Source organism: Sceloporus occidentalis, unplaced genomic scaffold (assembly GCF_023333645.1).
Source record: "Sceloporus occidentalis isolate IW3139 unplaced genomic scaffold, rSceOcc1.0.p SCAF_3, whole genome shotgun sequence".
NCBI lineage: Eukaryota > Metazoa > Chordata > Lepidosauria > Squamata > Phrynosomatidae > Sceloporus > Sceloporus occidentalis.
This window is the reverse complement of record NW_028316983.1, coordinates 202,424,556-202,444,623: the sequence shown is the minus strand read 5'-3', so window position 1 is coordinate 202,444,623 and position 20,068 is coordinate 202,424,556. Positions and strand designations below refer to the sequence as shown.

General features: G+C 42.6%; 1 protein-coding gene across 1 annotated transcript in view; it reads right to left on the bottom strand.

Annotated features, from left to right (window-relative positions):
• The window catches only part of CHD7 (chromodomain helicase DNA binding protein 7), a 209,962-nt gene extending 190,793 nt beyond the window's left edge, over nucleotides 1-19,169 (bottom strand). The window contains exons 1-2 of the mRNA XM_089517366.1: nucleotides 18,793-19,169; nucleotides 16,624-16,723 (exon numbers count right to left, since the gene is read on the bottom strand). The gene's annotated coding sequence lies outside the window, so the exon portion shown is untranslated. The remainder of the gene's footprint in view (nucleotides 1-16,623; nucleotides 16,724-18,792) is intronic.
• Nucleotides 19,170-20,068: the final 899 nt, after the last annotated feature.

The following is a 20,068-nucleotide window of genomic DNA, read 5'->3' as shown; positions in this document are numbered from 1 at the left end:
TTGCCTCAAGTGTGCAAAAGTGTATTCAAACATTTAGCACAGCAAAAGAGAGAATGTATTAACACTTACTTTGCTTACAGCAAAGTCCAAGGTTCAGAACATCACTTTAAACTTCATAGAACAAAGACTACCATTTTAAAACACACATACTTTGCAGGCAGTAACATCACAAATGTACCCTAGCTACCTTACCTCCTTATTCTAAAGGAAAAGTTTACATTATTTTCCATAATGGAAAATGCCTGGAATTCTTATTCCACTAAGAAGTGTCTTATTCTAACGGATAGTTTATATCATTGTACAATGCAACTACATGTCATCTTCAGTATCTATTCCAAAACTGCAAAGCATTTAGCAGTCAAGTCTAGTGTAGCGTTATAATCCTTAGAATAAATTTATGTAAGATGTTCACCTCTAACTTGCCTGATATAGGTCCACTGAGCTCAGTACTGTCATCAACATTTCTCAGACTAAGTGATGGGGGAGAGATCACTATACTGTTTTCTGTCAAGGACCAGTACCATATTTCTTCCTATTGACTACAACTGTTTCTTTCTCGGTGGACTGTTATCAATCCAGGAATCACTGCTTCTGTAGTACAATTGGCCCTTCATACCCAAGATTCTTTATCCGTGGATTCAAGCATCCACAGCTTCAAAATACAGTCGGCTCTCTGTATCCACAGATTCAAGCAACTGTGGCTTGAAAATATTCAAATAAACAGTGCGCCCACTTCCTGCTTACGCACGACAATAAAAATAATGGCGCACATGCACACTGTGCCACCGCTGCGCACACGCGCCCCATTGTTTCCTATGGGGCAAGAGCATACACGGATTTTCCCTTACCCGGGGGCGGGGGGGTCCAGAACAGATCCCCTGTGTAAGGAGAGGGGCCACTGTATATATGAATTCCCAAAAGCAAACCTTATTTTTGTTATATTATGTAAGGGACACCATTTTACTATGCCACTGTAGTGAATGGGATTTGAGGATCCTCAAATTTTGGTATCCAGGAGGGTCCTGGAATCAAATCCCAGTGGATACCAAGGGCCCACTGTAAACAATATAATATATTACAAAAAGTACATCTTTGTTTTGCCATTTTATATAAGGAACACAATTTTACTATCCATTGTATTTAATGGGACTTTAATATTCATGGATTTTGGTATCCATGGGAGGGGGTCCTGGAACTAAATCCCAGTGGATGCCAAGAGTCCACTGTATTGGTCTATACCAGTGATTTCAGGACATTGCTTCTATGGCCCAGAGTGGCACCATTTTGGAAGAAACTGACTGCACAGAGCAAGGAGTTAGAGCACATGGTAGTGTGGGACAAGCAGTGGTAAAATGGAGCTTCAAATTTGGGACCCTGCTTATGCTTTATGGGCATTGCTGGGACTATGCTGGCAGGTTGGAGCTGCTCTGCTGATCCTCTTTTCTTTCATCAGACAGGCTGAGAGAAAGAAGATGAAATGTTTGTGCATCTGGGGGACAGTTGAAGCTGGGAAAAACATGTGTCTGGAGAAGGAGAGGGAGGAGTATCTGGGGTTGATTCTTGGAAAGAGTCCTTTACCTTGGAGCGCCTTCTGTAGTTAAAATTTCTCCCCTTCTCCATCTGTGCAGTACAGCGCATATGGCCTCTGTAAATCCAACACAAACACCAGCTGCACCCATCTCGGCCCCAACGAAGAAGGATTCAGAGTCCATCCTTGCCAGGGAGAAGCTTCGCCCTTTGCACCTGATCACTTTGAGAGCAGCAACCAAGCAACTTGCTGAGCAGCAACCAAGAAGCCACTTGCCCATACTGACTTTGATGGCATGGGCGAGAAGCTTCTTGGTTGCTGGTCAACCAGCTGCTTGGTTGCTGCTCCCAGGGTGACCAGTTGCAAAGGGAGCAATAATCAATATTGGCTGTTTTGAATTTGCAGTGAAACAGCAGACCTAATATCAAGGAAAATGCATGCTGGGGGAGGAGGGGTGGCTAGAGATCTCCAAGGGAGAGGGGGTGGTAGCTGGAAAAAAATTTGGGGACCACTGGTCTATACCAACTACCATAGTTTCCAGAGTTCAGATGCCTGGAACAGACGGACTAAATGAAGTGGCTTCCGGCCACTTCAGGGGCATTACGTTTACATGATGCATTGTTCAACAGTTCTTACTGTCAGGAAGTTCTTCCTAATGTTTAGGTGTCATCTCTTAATCTGTTGCTATGTGTCATAGTTTCTGGAGCAGAAGAAAACAAGATAGCTCCTTCCTCAACCTAGAACCAAACCCCAGTGGATACCAAGGGCCTACTGTATAATATGCTTATTTTTTTTTCTACTTAAAGCAGTTTTGTTAGTGCATATCACAAATTATTGTATTTTTGCCATCCATTTCAGTTTTCAAGTCAGGCAATCCATACACAAACAGATGATTGCCCAAAAATAAGGCATATTTATTCCTGATCAGTATTATTATTAATCCAGCCTCCACCCAGCTTTCTAAGCACAATCATAATATAATGAAAGGACAAAATGTTCAGAGACCTGTAGTGTTCTGAAGGCCTACTGTAGTTGGGATACGTAATTCAATTTCATCCACAATATTTCTGTGTGTCAAATATTCCTCCTTTCTTCTTTTAGAAAAAAAATTCATTAAAATTATGTTCAGGCTCATTCAAACCACTACAGTATGTGATGAGGGATGGAAACGTGCATCAGATCCATATGCTATGATTCCATACTCATCATTTTCATGCAAACTGGTTCTTATGTAAATAAATGCCTACAGTTACAGTATCTAACTTTTTCTCTCTTTTTTGTGGTGGACAAACTATGAGCAGGGCCTATTCTGCTTCACACTAAAAAAAAACCTATAAAATGTTTACCAGAGCCAGATACGAACTGGTTCAAAAATATCCCATATCACCAACTAGTAAGTCTGTTCCACCATACAAAGTCATAAACAGCAGTTTATTCCTTTCCTGAATTGTTTTTTAAAAGGGGGGAAATGGAATTGTATCCTTGTTTAATACTGACCAAGTTCTCCTATTCCACCTGTGCACTCCTTTTGAAAGCAAACTCTAAAATTTGCACTGAGCTTTTACAATTTTATGTACAGTAGAGTCTTGATTATCCGACATAAACAGGCGGGCTGATAGTTGGATAGCCAAAAATGTTGGATAATCCGGAGGGTCCAAGAAAAGCCTTGAAATCACTATGAATTGCAAATGTATTGAAGTTTTATTGCAGTAACAGTAAAAGTAATGTTGCAGTAACATTACAGGAATAACATTGTAATGTATAAACAGTCCTCTAAAAATGTAAAGAAATCACTGATCAACATTGTGATGTACAATATGTACTATATAAACAGTTCAGTCCTCTGAAAATGTAAAGAAATCACTGAGCAGTGATGTTGGATAATCCAGAATGTTGGATAATCGAAGGCTGGATAATTGAGACTCTACTGTATTTTAAATTTAAACCTTTAAAAAACACTTCTGATCTTGTAAGGTGTTTTCTAGTTTATTCATCTTACTAAGCCTTGTTTTCAGCCTTTATGCAACCCTCACTATGATCAGAGTTATGAGAAACTGCATAAAAGTAAGACACCACAATCTTTGTTCTGAACATTCACATTTTGTCCCATAGCATATATAGGAATCTTGCAGATATACTGGAGTATTACTCTCATAAAACTTTCTAATATTTTCAACTACAGCTTTCATAATCCCTCACCACTGGCAATGCTGCACGAAGCATTCTTTGTACAAAGTAGAAAAGAGGAACAACGAAAGAAAGCAGAGCCCATGTACTTTTGCTTATCTGCTACAAAATAGTAACATCAGAAAGCTTGAGGTCAAAATATCTAAAAGACAACCATAGCCTGCCCAGTATTTCAGATTTCAACCAAAGCCTTGGTGTATGTCTCACTGTAACGGAGAGCACTCCCAGCTGTCCAATCAGAAGGCAGCTGAGGGCCAGCCAATAGCCTGTAGGCTGGAACCTTTGAAGATTCCGAACTGACAGTTGGGGAGTCAGTTGGAACCGGGACAGTTTAGAACGGCAGTTAGGGTTTAGAATCTTGGGGAGAGAGGACTGGGGTCCAGGAGTTCCTGCGGGACTGAGGGAGTTAGGGGCTGGAATCCTGAGAGGGAGGGTTCCAGGGCTCGAGAAGGACGGTTAGGGGTAGAGTCTGAGTGAGAAAAGGGCTCCCTACTGTTTCACTGCCAGACCTTTAGAAAAGGGAGAGGCTGGAGTGTGATATCCTGTGGGATATGATTAGCCTTGGTGGCTGAGTTAAGAGAAGGACTTGTCTAAATAGAGTCGGAAAAGTCCCTATGTAATTGAGAAATACTTGGGAAAAGTGAAGTGACTATAGCCAAGTCAATGAATATAAATGTAACTAAGTAACCTGTGCCTGAACTAGCTATTACATAATATCATTCAGTTCAAGAAAGAGATGTTCGACCGTTTTGTTTAATAAAGTTTATATTTTGGTTTACATAAAAGTTTGTCAGTCATACATCTCAGCTCCACGCTACTATATAAAGAAAAGACCCTACCGCCAGCCATAAAAAAGAGGGTAACCGTTACATAATAGGTGGCAGCGGTGGGATAAGTAAAGCCCAAGCGCCTGCCTTCTCGAAGAGGGGGTCCGTTACACTCACCAAGAGGCAAGGCTGGCAAGAACATGAGATAGGACTTTCTCTATAACAGCACGTTGACTGTTGATTCCATCCCTATAGAGCTTCCAGCAAGCAATCAAAGGTGTTTAGTCTTAAATCTCTAAAAGCTGGTTGTCAAATTGGGCTTTAAATTGGTTTTTAATCTGTTTTTAGCTATTGTGCTGTTTTTTGCTTTGTGAGCCCTGGTGGGCAGCAATGGGATAAATAAATAAAGTCTGCCTGGGCTTTGAAATCTTCCAGAGGCTTTTCTTTCATGGAGATATGAAAGAAGCCCTTCTTGATGACTGTTCCCCAATTGCGGAACTCCCTTCCAAGGAAACCTAGGCTGGCCTACTCTGCTTTCCTTCCACCAACAGGCAAAGACAAACAAACAAACAGCTTCATTTATATACTGCTTCATACTGAACTAACAGTGTCTAGGCGGTTTACAACTGTAAGCTAACAATCTGGGTACTCATTTTAGCGATCCTGGAAGGATGCAAGCCTGAGTCCAGACAGTTTTGTTCCAATAAGCTGCTTGTAAATGACTGGTTGCTGAGGGTGGGATGTGTTAGTGAGTGATTGGACTATACAGTACTTTTTATATATTATAACCTACTGTGTTTTAGTCTTCTTGAAAGCTGCCTAAAATCCCAGTTTTGGAAGAAAAGCAATACACACACACACACACACACACACACAGTATATCAAATTAAAATCAATATATATAGGATACTGTACTGGGGACTAGAAAAATCAACTTGATGGCCAAATCAGAACTAACTGTTTCTATACAACCCTTTGTAGCAACACATTTTCTATCTGCTACACAAACTAAAGGTAAGATGCTAACAGATCAGAGGACCTAGATCAAGGAAATTCTTTGGAAGAACAGCATCTCACTGGTAGAGATCTCACTACAAATCTGGGCTTTAGCAGCACAGTGCTGCTGAGGCAGAACCTAATGGATGTCGTGAGTAGTACCTGAAACGGAGACAAAAGGACACTCTTGAGATTCTACTGCGCTCCTTTATGTCTACATTGGTTGTGGCTATCATGTTACATCTATCTGCTTCAGGTTTTTTGCTTCGGAAAATATACACTATTCAGACAGAGACTTTGAGAAATCTATTAGACTTGGCTTACTTTTATCACCTTGCACTATTACACAGGAAGTAACTTTGGCCTGGTCAGGATGCTTAAGAGAAACTTTGTTGGATCTTACTTTCCATGATAGGTTGAGAATCTTAAAACAGAGAGCAGATCTTGGAATTTATTGACACCAGAATGTCTGTTGAAAAATGAAGCCCACAAGTAGACTTATATTAGACACTATCCAATCTTCCTGTTCAGATATCCTATGAATGGTTATGGGCATCTCCAGTCTTAATTAAGTGAAATCTTGTGTCAGATGAAACAACAAAAACAAATTTGCCCCCAAAATTCTTTGGGAAATATAGGCATATTTTTTGGCTCTCCTAGGCAGTTTTAGGCAAAAGTGATATCTTTTTCTCTCAGGGGGTAATGCAGAAGTTAACTTCAGGGTTATTTCCTACTGGAAAAAAGACATCTCCTTACCTAAAAGGGTTCAGAGGAGGGCAAAAATGTGGTAAAATTTCACTGACATCCCATGGGGGCTTTATGCTTATTTGTATTTTTTCCTTCTTCTTGGTATTATTGTTAAATTTTAGGGATAGCTAAATGAGCTGTGTGTTGTCATTTTAGGAACTTACTTTTCAGGACTGAAATTTTTGGCGTTGTATTATGTTGTATTTATTTATATATTCTACAGATCATAGTTGTTCGTTTATGTATTATCTTCTCAAAGCCAAAAATAAAATCAGCTTACAAAATAAAGAGAGATGCACGTAAATATATATATGAAAACATACAGGAAACATATTCAGTATAATTGTGCTGGCCATACAGGCAAATAAAACAAAATCCTAAATCAATAAATGACTTGTAACAGTGATTCTTAACCTGTGGTCCAGGGATTCCCAGGGGACCACAATGTCTGCACAGGACTATGCAAAGGCTTAAAGGCTGCTCAGCCCACCTTCCTGAAGTGAAACAGTGATGTGACAGGAGCCAAGACAAAGGCAAGCTGGCTGGCTGGACCAGAGTGCTGCCTCTCATGTGGCAGCTCCATTGCAAGAAAGAGGTGGGCTGAGCAACTGAGGATTAGCAGAACTGACAGACAGACAGCTTTTGCCCTTCTCTCTCCTCCCACTTCCCTTCCAGCCAGGAGTAGTCCAGTCTCCTATCACAAATACTTCAAAAACCTCACACACACTTTCTGCCTTCTTTATTAGGAGAGGAGGAGACTGAGACGGGAGGAAGGAGGGGCAGAAAGGAAGAAAGAGTGGTTGGACTAGCAAGCAAGCAAAGTGTTCAGTGTTCAAATATATTTTTTTGGGGGGGGGGGCTGGTAAAGAAAAGGTTAAGAACCACTGAATTATACTTTTACTGTCAAGCCAAAATGCACAAAACACATAATGCAATCTTTCAACATGCCACTGGCTTCTATATTAGGCAAAAGATGTTTAAAAAGCATGCAGGAGGAAGAAAAAGGATGGTGTTGGAGCTATATATTTTGCATAGATCAGTAGTTTCCAAACTTTGATCCTCCAGGTTTTAGGACTTCAACTCCCAGAAGCCCTAGCCAGCTTGCTCAATAGTTAAGAATTCTGGGAGCTGATGTCTAAAACACCTGGAGAACCAAAGGTTGGGAACCACTGGTATAGATGCTGTCCTTTATCTAAATCCTCACATGACCAAAAGAGGCATGTCCTCTACCTATACTAAAATTCCCCCAACTGAACTACAGCAGAGACAACATCTATACAAAATTTGGATCTGTGACTTCAACGCCGTCACCTTTTCTTTGTCCTGTATGATTTTCTAGCCAAGCCAATGGAGCTTTGAAAGTTTACATTATATATTTTGTGCATTGTATTGGCCAATACAATGCACAAAATTAGCTTACTTGCTAATTAGCTTACTTGCTGTTCACCGCTATGATCTTTGGAATAGCGGTATATAAATAAAATAAAATTATTAATAAAGGCATCACAGCTTTGTGGGGTATGTTTTATAAAAACATATAGAAAGTTATGTTTAAATGCAGACAGCTATCCACACAATTAAAATTCATTTAAAAGCTATCAATTAAAAGGTAGGTAAATAAATAAAGTACAACAATAAAAGCTATTTCAAATCACAAAACCTGATGGAACCAAAAGCTATCAACTGCCAATAGAAAGAGAAGAACAATTCAATGCTGGTGGTTCTGTGGAGGGTTCTTAAAAGCATTCCTAGAATACATTGGTCAGAGCCAGCATGGTGTAGTGATCCAGGAGACAAGGGTTCAAATCCAAGTTCAGCCACGGAAACCCAATGGATGACCTTCAGCAAGCCACAGTTAGTTTCAGAGGAGGGAAATAGAAAATCCTGCCAAAGCACTTAAATTAGCATAAATGGTTCTCCTTCTTACAGGTGGCCTGCCCCATACGTGGGCTTGCCTTACATGGACCTGAGGGGTGGCAAGCCCAGGAGAACAAAATGATGTGTATGCTGCAGACGTGCATGCAGCGCCACTAATGGGAGTGCACACTCATTGATTTTAATGGGACCTGAGCATAGGCGATTTTTCTCAATACGCAGGGGGGTCCAGAACGGATCCCCCACATATACAACAGGTCCACTGTACTTAATCCTCACAGCCACCCTGTAAGACAAAACAAGCTTTGACAGAGTGACTATTCCAAAGACACCCAGTCACTTTAATGTCTCAATGGGGTATTGACCCTGGAATTCCCAACACTTAAGTACCTCTGCCTCTTCAACACACTGGAGAAGTGGTAGCATTATAGCCAGGAAAATCTTATCATAAATCCCAAGGAAGATGAGATGGTCCCTGAACACTGCCACATGTGAAAGTGCACAAATGATTTTAATTGGCAATGCAACTCCATAGACATAAAAAAGAAAATTGGATGCAGCTATATCAATTTCCAAATTAAAGAAAAATATACAGATACAAAGATGAGAGATGTCATCCAGTAAAAGAAATGTGTTCTTTGGGCATGCAAGTTTTAGTTCATGAACAAACCGAATCAGCAAAAATGTATGTATGTATAGAAACTAGAAAACCAAACATTTGCATTTAGAATATACAAGAAGCAACAGGAATCACAGTCGCTGCCATCTTTATAGGGGCATTACTTTTCTATGACAGAGGAGAAATGCCTTCTCTGCTTCATTTTGAATATTTGTTTCAAAACTATTTTAAAATATTAATCAGGATCACCCTTTGACATCATCAAGATAATCACTAATGAAGAAAAATAAGGAAGACTTTGTTCATTAACTGAGCCACAACCTGATCCTTGCCACATCTTCCACTATCAGAAAGGCCAGGACATCAGATAGTCTTAACATAAACAATCAGTGCTTCAGGAAACAGCTTTAAATAAGCCAGCAGCTTTCACAATAGGAACAGTTTTTCATGCTCCTTTAACAAAACATCAATAGTTTCTCTGATTTAAGAAACTCCAGCAGCAGACCCGAAAAAGCCTTCTGTTGAGACCCTGAACCACTATTATCATCTAGTTCTCACAAGGTGGACCAATGATTACTACCATTTCGTACTGACTAGAGTAGTGGTGGCGAACCTATGGCACGTGTGCCAGAGGTGGCACTCAGGGCCCTCTCTGTGGGCACACATACTGTCACCCTAGCACAGAGTGTGCCAGAGTTTATTACTAGAAAGCCAGAGGGATGTGGCACTTTGCAATAAATAAGTGGGGTCTGGGTCGCAGTTTGAGCACTCGGGCCTGTTACAGACTGCCAAAATAAAGCTGCTTCGGGTCTCTTTGGAGGTATGCTATTTAAATGATGCATGGGTCCTAAGAGTCCGGAGGTTGCGCCAAAGCCACACTCCATTCCTAAGCACCGGAGTGCAGCTTTTTTCTAGTTTGAGACTTACAGTAGCTTACAACAATTAAAACAAGCAGTTAAAAATTCACACTGTACAAACTATCAGAATATTAAAATAAGTTTTAAAAATAAACCATTAAACAGCAACAACATAAACAAACTCATAGCAACAGCAAGACCTGTTTCCCCTAAATAGCAAGTCACAGTTCTGGTCAGTAGGGGGAAGGTCCAGCCTTGGAGTGAGGTAAAGGTATCCTGGTGAAAGGCATGAAAGGGAGGTATGGGGCTATTGTTGGGAGAGGAAACAAAGACATAAATACCACTCATATTTTAAGAAAAATGAAGTAAGTCTTTGGATAAGGCCATTCATTTCTTATTCTCATTATTGCAATGAAATGAGTTTGAGTTGTTATTTTTAATATTATGCAACACCAGCAAAATTTCATCATTGATAAAATGTTCTAGAAATAAAAAACTAACGTTAACAGTGAAATAATATAAAGCGCAAATGTGAAAAATGATTAGTGAAGCTGTTTTCTGAAGTCAGACTACAAAAATCGGGTTTCTGGATAAAACAGATTATCTCAATCCATTTCATTCTGATTTTACGCCTTCCTACAGGACTGAGACAACTTTGGTCACCTTGATGGACAATCTACACTAGGAACTGAACAGGGGAAGCATACCCTGATGGTTCTGCTAGACTTCTTGGCAGCTTTTGGTACCATCAATCATGGTATCCTTCTGGGCTCCTTTGCTAAAACAAGATTTAGGGACACTGTTTCACAGTGGCTTCATTCGTTCCTGGAGGGGCAAACCCATAAAGTGGTGCTGGGTGGGGGGCTGCTGTTCAATCCTTTGGCCACTGGCCTGTGGTTCTGTCTCACCCTGGTTCTGTCCTCCATATTATGTAATAAACACATAAAACTGCTGTGAGAGGTCACCAAGAGTTTTGGGGATCTGGTGCCATCAGCATACAAATAACATTCAATGCTATTACTTCTTTCCACTTAATTCGAGGAAGCTGCTTCAGTAATAAACATCTATCAGTGAAGGATGAGATAAGGGTGATCAAACTGAAACTTAATCCAGACAAGACAGAGGTGTTCCTGGTCAGTCTAAAATGGGACTCTGCGTGGGGATGCCTTTGAAGGGTGTGTGGAACTTCAGCTGGTCCAAAGAGCTGTATCCAGTTTGTTAACCAGGGCTGGCTACAGAGAACACACAACTTCCCTGCAGTATCAGCACCACTGGCTGCCAGTCTGTTTCCAGGCACTTCAAAGTTTTGGTGATGACCTATAACAGCCTACACAACTCAAGTCCATATTATTTGAGGGACTATATCCTCCCATTTGAGCCTGCCTGTGTTTTTAAAAGCTTCTAGGGAAGCACTTCTCTCTCTCTCTCTCTCTCTCTCTCTCTCTCTCTCTCTCACCACCTACACAAGTACATTTGGTTAGAACATGGGAAACAGCCTTCTCGGTGGCTGTCCTGAGGCTTTGGAACTTCCGTCCCAAGGAGGCTACAATAGCACCTGCTTACTATATTTCTGCAGTAAGGTGAAGACATTCTCAAAGTGGGATTTTGAGAAATGATGGGGAGGGGGCAGGCCTATGGCCTGGACATTTTATTTGTTATTGCTGTTTAATGATTTATATATTTAACTGGTTTCACCTTTTCAATACATTTAATTACTTTTTACCATTTGTATACCACGCATTTTCAACTGTGTTTGTTTTAACTGTTATAAACTGCCCTGTATCTCAATCTAGAGGAATATAACTAAATATAATATAACACCGCCAACTCCAGAAAATATTTTAAAAGAAAAAGGAGAGAATCAAGGATGAGTAACAATTAAAATGCAAGAGCAACTCATCGCAAAACTCATTTAGTTGCTCAAAAAATTCTGAAATGATACATGCTTAATACTGTGAATATCAGTAATCAGAAGCCAATTGCTACTGACATCAGTGGGACTCACGTCCAGGTAAAAGACTGCAACCCAAGTGACTTAGCTTAGTAAAGCAGAAGTACATTAAAACAAGGTATTCTAGTAACAAGCTCAATCCAGGTAATATCAGAGTTTGAATACCTGCTTGAACAGTAAAACCTATTCGGTGACTTTGGGCAAGTCACACTCTCTGAGCCTTTGAGGATGGCAATGACACACACCCTTTGAAGAAATGTGCCAAGAAAAACCTGTAATAGGTTCACTTTAGGGTCACCATAAGTAAGAAATTACTTGGAGGCACACAACAACAACAAACATCTTAATTACAGGTAAACAACCCATATGTAGTTCATAAAAAACCACCGGTTACTAAAACTACAGATGCTAAAATTGAAGTCAGTAGATGATACTTGTAAATAAGATGTTTAGGATCTCAAGACCATTTGGAAAGGAGGAGTCAATTTGCAGAGCAAACATGATTCAAAGACAAAGCAGCTGCATCCAGAAGGCTCTAGATTTAATCCTTGCCATTTTCCATTTTAAGAATCAGGTAGCAGGTGATGTGAAAACCATCTCTCAGAGCCCCTGAGAGCTGCTGCCAGTCAGGGCATACTGGGCTAGACAAACAGACTGACTTGGTATAACACAACTTCCCATGCCTCCTCAAGTTAGTAGGGGAAACACCTCAAAAACTTCTGGCCAGTAGGTATATCCACAGCAAATAGCCAAGCAACTTTCACATCATCAAATCACACAGCAACAGACAGGCCTTAATTCAACTGCTAATCCAGACTAGAGTTGAATTGTTAAATCAGAACCTTTTTTCAGTCTGTCATTCAGTAGGTTTACTGTAGTTGTGACTAGCAGTTAAATTTTGGCCACAGAGCTCTCATAGGACCCCAACATAATTATGCTGCACATCAGTCTGATGTCCATTCATGATAACGATTTTTAAAAGGGTCAAAAGCTTTAAAACAATTGACTTTAACATACAGTTTCCTACAATTATTTTTAGCGAATTAATGAGACAGTAGCATTGAAAACAAAGAATGAATAAGTTTGTGTACACTTTGGAACACATTTTAAGAGGTTTATTATTTGTAGTGCCTTAGAATGTATTTCAAATTACAGTTGCCTTAATTTAGAAAACTGGAAATCACTAATTCATTAAAGCATGCATGCCACTCATCTACAGAAATCACTGATCACTGATAAAACTGTTGTATTTATTCTGCTCTGTGCAGTGTTGTGTTGAACTGAAAGAGTTTCTTAGTCAGCAGCTTGCTTAGAACAAAAAGTGAGAGAAAAATTCTGCTGAATTTAGCGGCATGAAAAAAACTAGTGCTATATTGTTTTCCTACCATAAATCAACATATTAAATAATCACTGGCTCATTGGTACGGATTTGTGTGTAGACATTAATAGGAAAAGGATGCAGGCTTAACTAAGTCTAGTTCCGGATCTATTTGTGCCAAAGATGTTACTGTGTATCAGACTAGCATGACACCGCCAAGCTTACTTTGAAATCATTTTAGCAGATGATGTATTATTCCCTTACAACTTTGCCCTTCTCTACATGTGAAAAGTAGGCTGGGATCATTAATGCAAATTTCCTCATAATCCTACTACACCGAATTAGGCAACATACACAAAATTGTTTCCTTTTCTGCCCAAAAGTCACCAGAAGGACCATGGTAACTAACAAAAGTCTGTGCTCACTATCAGTTCTGCCTTTTCCTTAATGGTGAAGAAATCCTCATTGAACTTCAGAAGTACTCAGAATATGATGGAAGCCTAAAGCCACTTCTGAGGGGAGTCCTGAGCCTTCTCCCATCTCCAAATTGAGTACAGTGATAGGTCTTGGTTCTGTCACACTGATTTCAGAAATTCTAAAAGGAGAGTAATATCTTGCTGATTCCCAAACTTCAAAAACTTCAGGGCTTAGATACTCAAAAGACACCAGATCCTATCTGATCCTAGAAGGTGAGCAGGATCAGTCCTGGTTAGAACCTGGATGGGAAACTGCCAGCAAATACAGATGCTGTGGGTTATGTTTCAGAGGAAGAAACCAGAAAATCGCATGAGTATTCCTTGCCTAAGAAATCCTTAAGAATTCCATGGAGTTGCCACAAGCAATTTCAAGGTATATATACATGTGCGGACGCGCGCACACACGCACCTATATGTGAGTTCAGGGAAAAGATATTACAGTTCTTTGGATTTCAAAGAGATAGAGATGTTTGCAAAATTTAAAAAATGCACATACTTGTGGAGAAACCACAGTGCTTTCCACTGTCTTCAGTCCCATTAGCTGTCCCAACTAGAGTAAACTCACTGAATAAATGGCATTTACCTAAGTAATGAATGATATGGCACAACTGTTTCAGTGAGTCTACTGACAGGATGCAGGCCACAAGACTATGGGCTGAATGTGATGCCTTCAGCTCTACTGGGTCACTGTTTGGAACCAAGAATAGCTCTCAAAGGTAGAAAAACTGAAAATGGAAATGGAAAATTATGGAAATTGGTGAAAGCAATTCTTATGGCTATAGAGGGCACACATTTCACATGTTGTGCTAGAAGCTGAGGGCTAAAACCCAGCCAACCCTCTTATTTCATAGCTGTGCGTAGCCCCATGCCACATGGCAATGACACTTGTTATAAGTATAGGGTTTTCCCCAACATAATAAAGCTGATGTGTATTCCATAACTAGAATCTCTACTGAACCAGAACTTTCAAAGTACCTGTGGTCCCATGTTTAAAGGCATTTAAACTTACTTGCGATGGAAAAACACTGGTGCAACAATGAAAAACATGATTTCCTGATGAAGTGTAAAACCACAAAAAGATGTTAATATTTCTGTAATCAAGAAGCAATGAAAATACTACACCAAACATCAAGGGACTATGAAAGCCGAGGATTTCTATAGAGCAAAAAGGTTGAGCGTGTACTTTTTGGTCTCCATTTGTTCTACCTTCCCGATATACCACTGCCAAATGAATCTAAGGCTACTTTAAACACTTCCAACTCCCCATTGACTTATGAAAGTTTTTTTTAAAGGAGTTGTTGTTGTTGTTGTTTGGGGTTTTTGAAAGATACAACTATCACCAGAGTACAAAACTTGTGCCCACCATCTTCTCCTGTATTGGTAGAAGTAAGGTATTTTTCCCGAATTGTGCTAATTTTCATAAACACTGACAACATCTAAGGATTAGTAAAGTTGTAGAGGGAACCCACACATTCCTTTCCATTTTGAACATGATGAACAAGACAGTTTTGCTCCCTTACATTCCCCAATATTGTGTTAAGCCTTGAAAAAAAACTGGGAAGTTTCTCAACGTAAGGCAAAAGAACGGAGCCAGAGCTCTCCGAAAATTAAAGATGCACTCACCTGTGGAACTTCATATGTGCTTCATGTATTTTTAACTGTGGGTACAAATGTTAGAAAATTGAAACTGGATCCAGCTAATCAATGTTTGTACGCACAATTAAAAACATGAGCAATTATCATGCCCAGTTTTCATACATTTTTTGTACAAAGAATTGCTTTTAATGTCGGAAATTATGCTTCAGGTGCTAAAAATCTTGAAACCAGCCCCACAAAATTCTAGTGCAAAATAAAGGAGTTCATAGGGCTGTTTATTTTCTTCTGAGAAATTATAATTCCCTTATTCCTGTATACGGACAAGTATAAGACAGTAAATTTTTCTTCCCACTTCGAACTTGCTACGATTATTAACTATTAATCAATAAAAGCTTCCTGATGCTTACAAAATATTAGATTATAAAATTGGAAAAATCCTTGTAATTGATACATTATTGGGGGGGGGGGGGGGCTTGACCAAAGGATTCCTTCCACTCACAACTGCTGGATCCAACCCACTTAGTATGAAAACCATTGCTAATGTACTGCAATAAGCTATAGAGAGAGAGAGACCTTAAATGTACCTTGACCTTGTACCTTAATCCTGTGTACCGTGATCTTACAGTAGCTCAATGTTCAAAAGCAAAAAAACAATCCACATGCTGTATTTTTAAAGTATATTTGATATTCTTCAAGATCACAGTGAAGTTGGGCAATTTGCCACCATGTTGTAACTCATTATTTTTGCATCATCAGAACTGTAAAGCAACAGTTTTCCCCAGTTACTTTTTAAAACTAGCCTTGTGCAATTTTTTTTAGAACTTGACAAGAACAATCCCAAATTATTTTCAATGTATTTCAATCTTAAGGACTTAGATGAATAAACTGATATCCCTTATAACAAATTATCATGTAGGTAACCCAAGCTTAAATAATTCAAAAATATAGTGCGAGTGTTTGGCACTTCAATTAGCATTTGGATGATTCAAAAGTGACTTTGAAATGAGAAAAATATAAAAATGCATTAAAAGTGCTTTATAATTTACAATATATTTATCCATGTACTTAAAAACAGAAATTATTAATTGTATTCTAAATTAGTATTAATAAAATCACACAGGGGAAAAAACTTTAAAAGTTGTTTGGTTTAAGTTGTAGGGATATAAATGAAAAGTCACCTGTTTCAGACTTCATATACAGAGATGTCCCATATGTAATCTATACTTCAACAACAACAATAATAATAATAATAAACATTGCAGAATACTGCAGTTCTGTGCAGGACAAGGTCTGGAAGTGAAGAGCAAAAACCTTCCAGCTCTTTGGCTATCATTAAATTATGCAGCCCCTATTTATTAACATGTGTTTTTCATAAACTATTATCACATTTATAAGAAAATGTTGTTGGAAACTTTAACACTTTGAATGGAAGTTGCCTGTTTGCTGCAGCGCAAGGAGGATTCTCAAAGGCTCTCTAAGCATCCAGCCACATTTAGCTTTCAGCCTTTTTATTATCATTGTCAATGAATGGGGCCCCAGTCAAATTAAGCTGCCATTTTAGGTTAAACACTGAAGAGCCTCTGTTGTGGAACAACAAAACAAGAACCATCCCAAGAAACAGACACAGCATTCTAACTGGGAAGATTGTGAATTTCATCCTCTGTAAAAGATAGTTAGCAACTGTAATATATATAAACGATACTCACACATTACTGCAAACTAACTGGATTTATGACTGGGATAAACCGGCTACCCATGCTGCTGGGGGGTCACTAAGATTAATTTGCCTCCGTTAGAATGGATGATCTGCGAGAAAACAGAAATATTTTGTTCACTTTTTACTTTTTTATTTACTGCCCATATTATCTGAGGCATAAAAGGGCATTTAAGGCCAAGAAAGTAGAAGAAACACATTTCTGGGGGCGGGGGGTGGTTTTTGATACATCGTTGCTAGATTTTAAGTTTCCAAACTGAATCAGATTTAAGAACCAAGTGGTTCAAAAAGAAAGAAAGGAAAGAAGCTCTCTATGCATTTTCTTTTTAAAACCATCCGGACTTGAAAAGCTCATTCTAGGGCAACACCAAACAAAAGCAAAGGCAAAGAGGAAGGAGTTGGCTGTTCAGCATCTAAAGATGAAGCCCCTCGTGCGACGCCGAAAGGCAAACTCCTGGAGCAGGGCGACTTGGCCTTTTGTCCATTGTCCCTTCAGAAAGTACTTTTTACAAAAGCCAGCAAAGTGTCCTGGGATGAAAACTGGACCCTTTGGATGCTGAGAGGGGCTCAGCCCAGGAGCCTGAAGGGCATGTGTCCCGTGCCCCCCATCTTTGGCTTGAGGGGATCCCTCCAGCTCAGAGCGCAGGAGAGAGTGGCCCCTTTTTATGCAGGGAAGAGAAAGACAATAATAATGAATGCGATACAACGATGGCTGCTCCTTCTCTCCCAACCCCCCCAAGACCCACTCTCCACCTTCCCTCCAAGCCCCCCTTTCCCCCGCCCTCCCTCCCTCCCGAAGAGAAACCAAATCCCTGGCTAAACCCCCCACTTCCCCCATGAATCAAACCTAAAGCACCACCACACGCTCCCTTTGACCGCCTGGCCTCAAACCACCTTTTTCCGCTCACCCTCAAAATGGCCTTGGTTTCTGAAACGGGGGGAGGGAGGGAGGGAGGCACGGCGGCCACCAGGGAGACCTCCTCGCCAAGGAGAAGGAGGAGGCACAGAAAAGGAGGGAGGAAGAAGAGACAGAGACAGAGACAGAGAGGAGAGAATGGAGGGGGCAGAGTTGGTCCTCTCGGGGTTAAGTCTCTATTATGTTGCTGGTGCTGCTCTGAGAGCGCCTCTCCCCTCCTCCTTCTCTCTTTCTTCTCTCTCCTTCTTCTTCTCCTCCTCTCTCCTTCTCTCTAGTCTATCTCCTTCTTCTTCTCTCTCTTTCTCCTCCTTCTATCTCTTTCTTTTCTCTCTTCTCAGTCCTTCTTCCCTCTCCTCCTTCTCTTCTTCCTTTCGACGCTCAGCCTCCCCCCCCCCCTTGCTTTTCCAATCTTTCTTTCTTCTTGGGCTGTTGGGAAACAGTCGTCGTCTCTGGGTGGCTCCTCTCCCCTTCCCTTTCCCCAATGGATCTGTGGAGAGAAGAGACCCCAGTTCCTCTCTCTCTCTCTCTCTCTCTCTCTGCCCCCCCCCCACTACCGCCTCCCGCGGCTCCTCTTCTTTATGGAGACAAATAACCCGGGCGCAACCTCGTGCCTGCCTCCTCCTCCCCTCCGCCATCATCATCACCTCCATTTCCTCCAGCTCTGTCCTTCTCTTTTCTCTTCCATGTGGAGGAGGAGGAGGAGGAGGAGGAGGAGGGGGCCGCCGCCCGGGTCAGGCTCGCACGAGGCAGCAGGGGAAGAAGGGGAAGGAGGGTGGGAGGTGACAAGGCAAAGAGAGAGAGGGGCAGGCAGGGAGGCCGGCCCCCGCACTTTGTTGGCGCTTGTTGTGCTGCCTGCCACCAGGGCCGGCCAGGAGGAGCAGGAGCAGGAGCAGGAGGCTTCGTCCTCTTCGGAGAGGAGCCTCCTCCGCCGCCGCCGCCGCCGCTTCCACATGTTTCCTCCTGCCTTCCTCTTCCTCCTCTTCCTCCCGAAAAGACTTTCTCCCAACTTTTGCTCTCTTTTCATTTTCTAAACCAAACTTGCGCTCGAGGAATAAGGGAAAAGGAGGAGGAGGGGGGGGGGGAGAAAGGGCCCCATCGGTGCCCGAGGCTCCCCTCCGCCCAGGCCCACGCCTCCGGAGGGGAAGGCGGGGAGAGCGCACGGGGCCCGGCCGAGCAGCCTCCGGGGCGCTCCGTCCCTGCCTCCTCCTCCTCCGCCGCCGCCGGGGCCCCTCGGGGGTCACTCACCGGGTCAGGAGGGTGGAGAGCGGGGCGGCCGAGGGGGCTCCTCCTCCCTTCCTCCGCAACCGAGGCGTTGGAGCGGGTCTCGGCCGGTCAAGGCGAGGCGGGGTCAGCGAGGGTCTGCGCCTGGTCCTGGAGGTCCCCTCGGCGCTCCTTTGTGTAAGGCTTCCTCACTCGATTCAAGTTTAATCCGATAGTTCCCGAGCGCCTCCGTCCGCGGGAGCCGAGCGCCACAGCCACGCACACGAACACACACTCGCTCGCGCACGGACATAGGCACACACCGAAGCCGCCGCCGCGCGGCTGCCGCTGCCGCTGCTACCGCCCCCTGCCTGCCCGCTCCTCCTCGCCGCGGCGCGCGCTCCCGGCACCACGAGAGGGGCGCGCGCGCGACGCCAACCCTTCCTTCCTCATTAGAGTGAAAGGGAGAGAGGGGGCGCGTTCACGAAAGAGGGAGGCGCGCTCCTCCACAAAGCCCCGCCCACAAAGCCCCTCCGACGTCATCAACCCTGGCATAATTTATGCAAGAATCCAGTCCCTAAAAGAAAAAGGGCAGAGAGAGAGGGAGAGAGGGAAAGGGATGGAGGAGGAGGAGGAGGAGGAGGAGGGAGGGGAGGTCAGGTCACTAACCTTTCCCCTCCCCCTCCCTTCCCCAACGGACGCTTTTTTTCACCCCGTGCGCGCGCAGCCGGCCTTCTTGGGCCACGAGGACACTCCTCCTCAACCGCCACTTCCCTCAGGAGAGGAGGAGGATGGGCAGATGGGGGAAGGGAGGGAGTCGTCCAGTGTTGACAGGGCGCAAAGGGACACACAGACAAGTTGACACCCACTTCTTGGCCTCCTCCCTCGCGGCGGAAGGGGAAAGAGGGCGAAAGGGGGACGGTGTCCACTAGGGAGAGACCTAAGCAAAGGAGGCGCTTTGCCTCAGCCAAAGAAGAGCCCGGCGAGAAATAAAGAGCGAGGGAGAGAAGGAGGCGGAGGCGCCCCTCATGGCCTCCCTCCAGCCCCAGCTTAACCCGGTGGCCACACAGAAGACGACGACGACGACGACGCTCTCCTTCCCCTCCCCTCAGAGCGCAGCACTCCCTCCTCGCCCTTAGTATCCCTGCGCTGCTGGGAAAAGTTCTCCCGAAACGACGGAGGACGAGAGAATAAACTCTCCTCAAGACGGGACACCTGCACGAGGAGAGCCCTCGCGAGTTGCTGAGTCCCGCCGCCAGCGCTCCTTCAGTCGGAGAAAAGACACCGCGCACCCAATAAAATATAGACACACACACAGAAA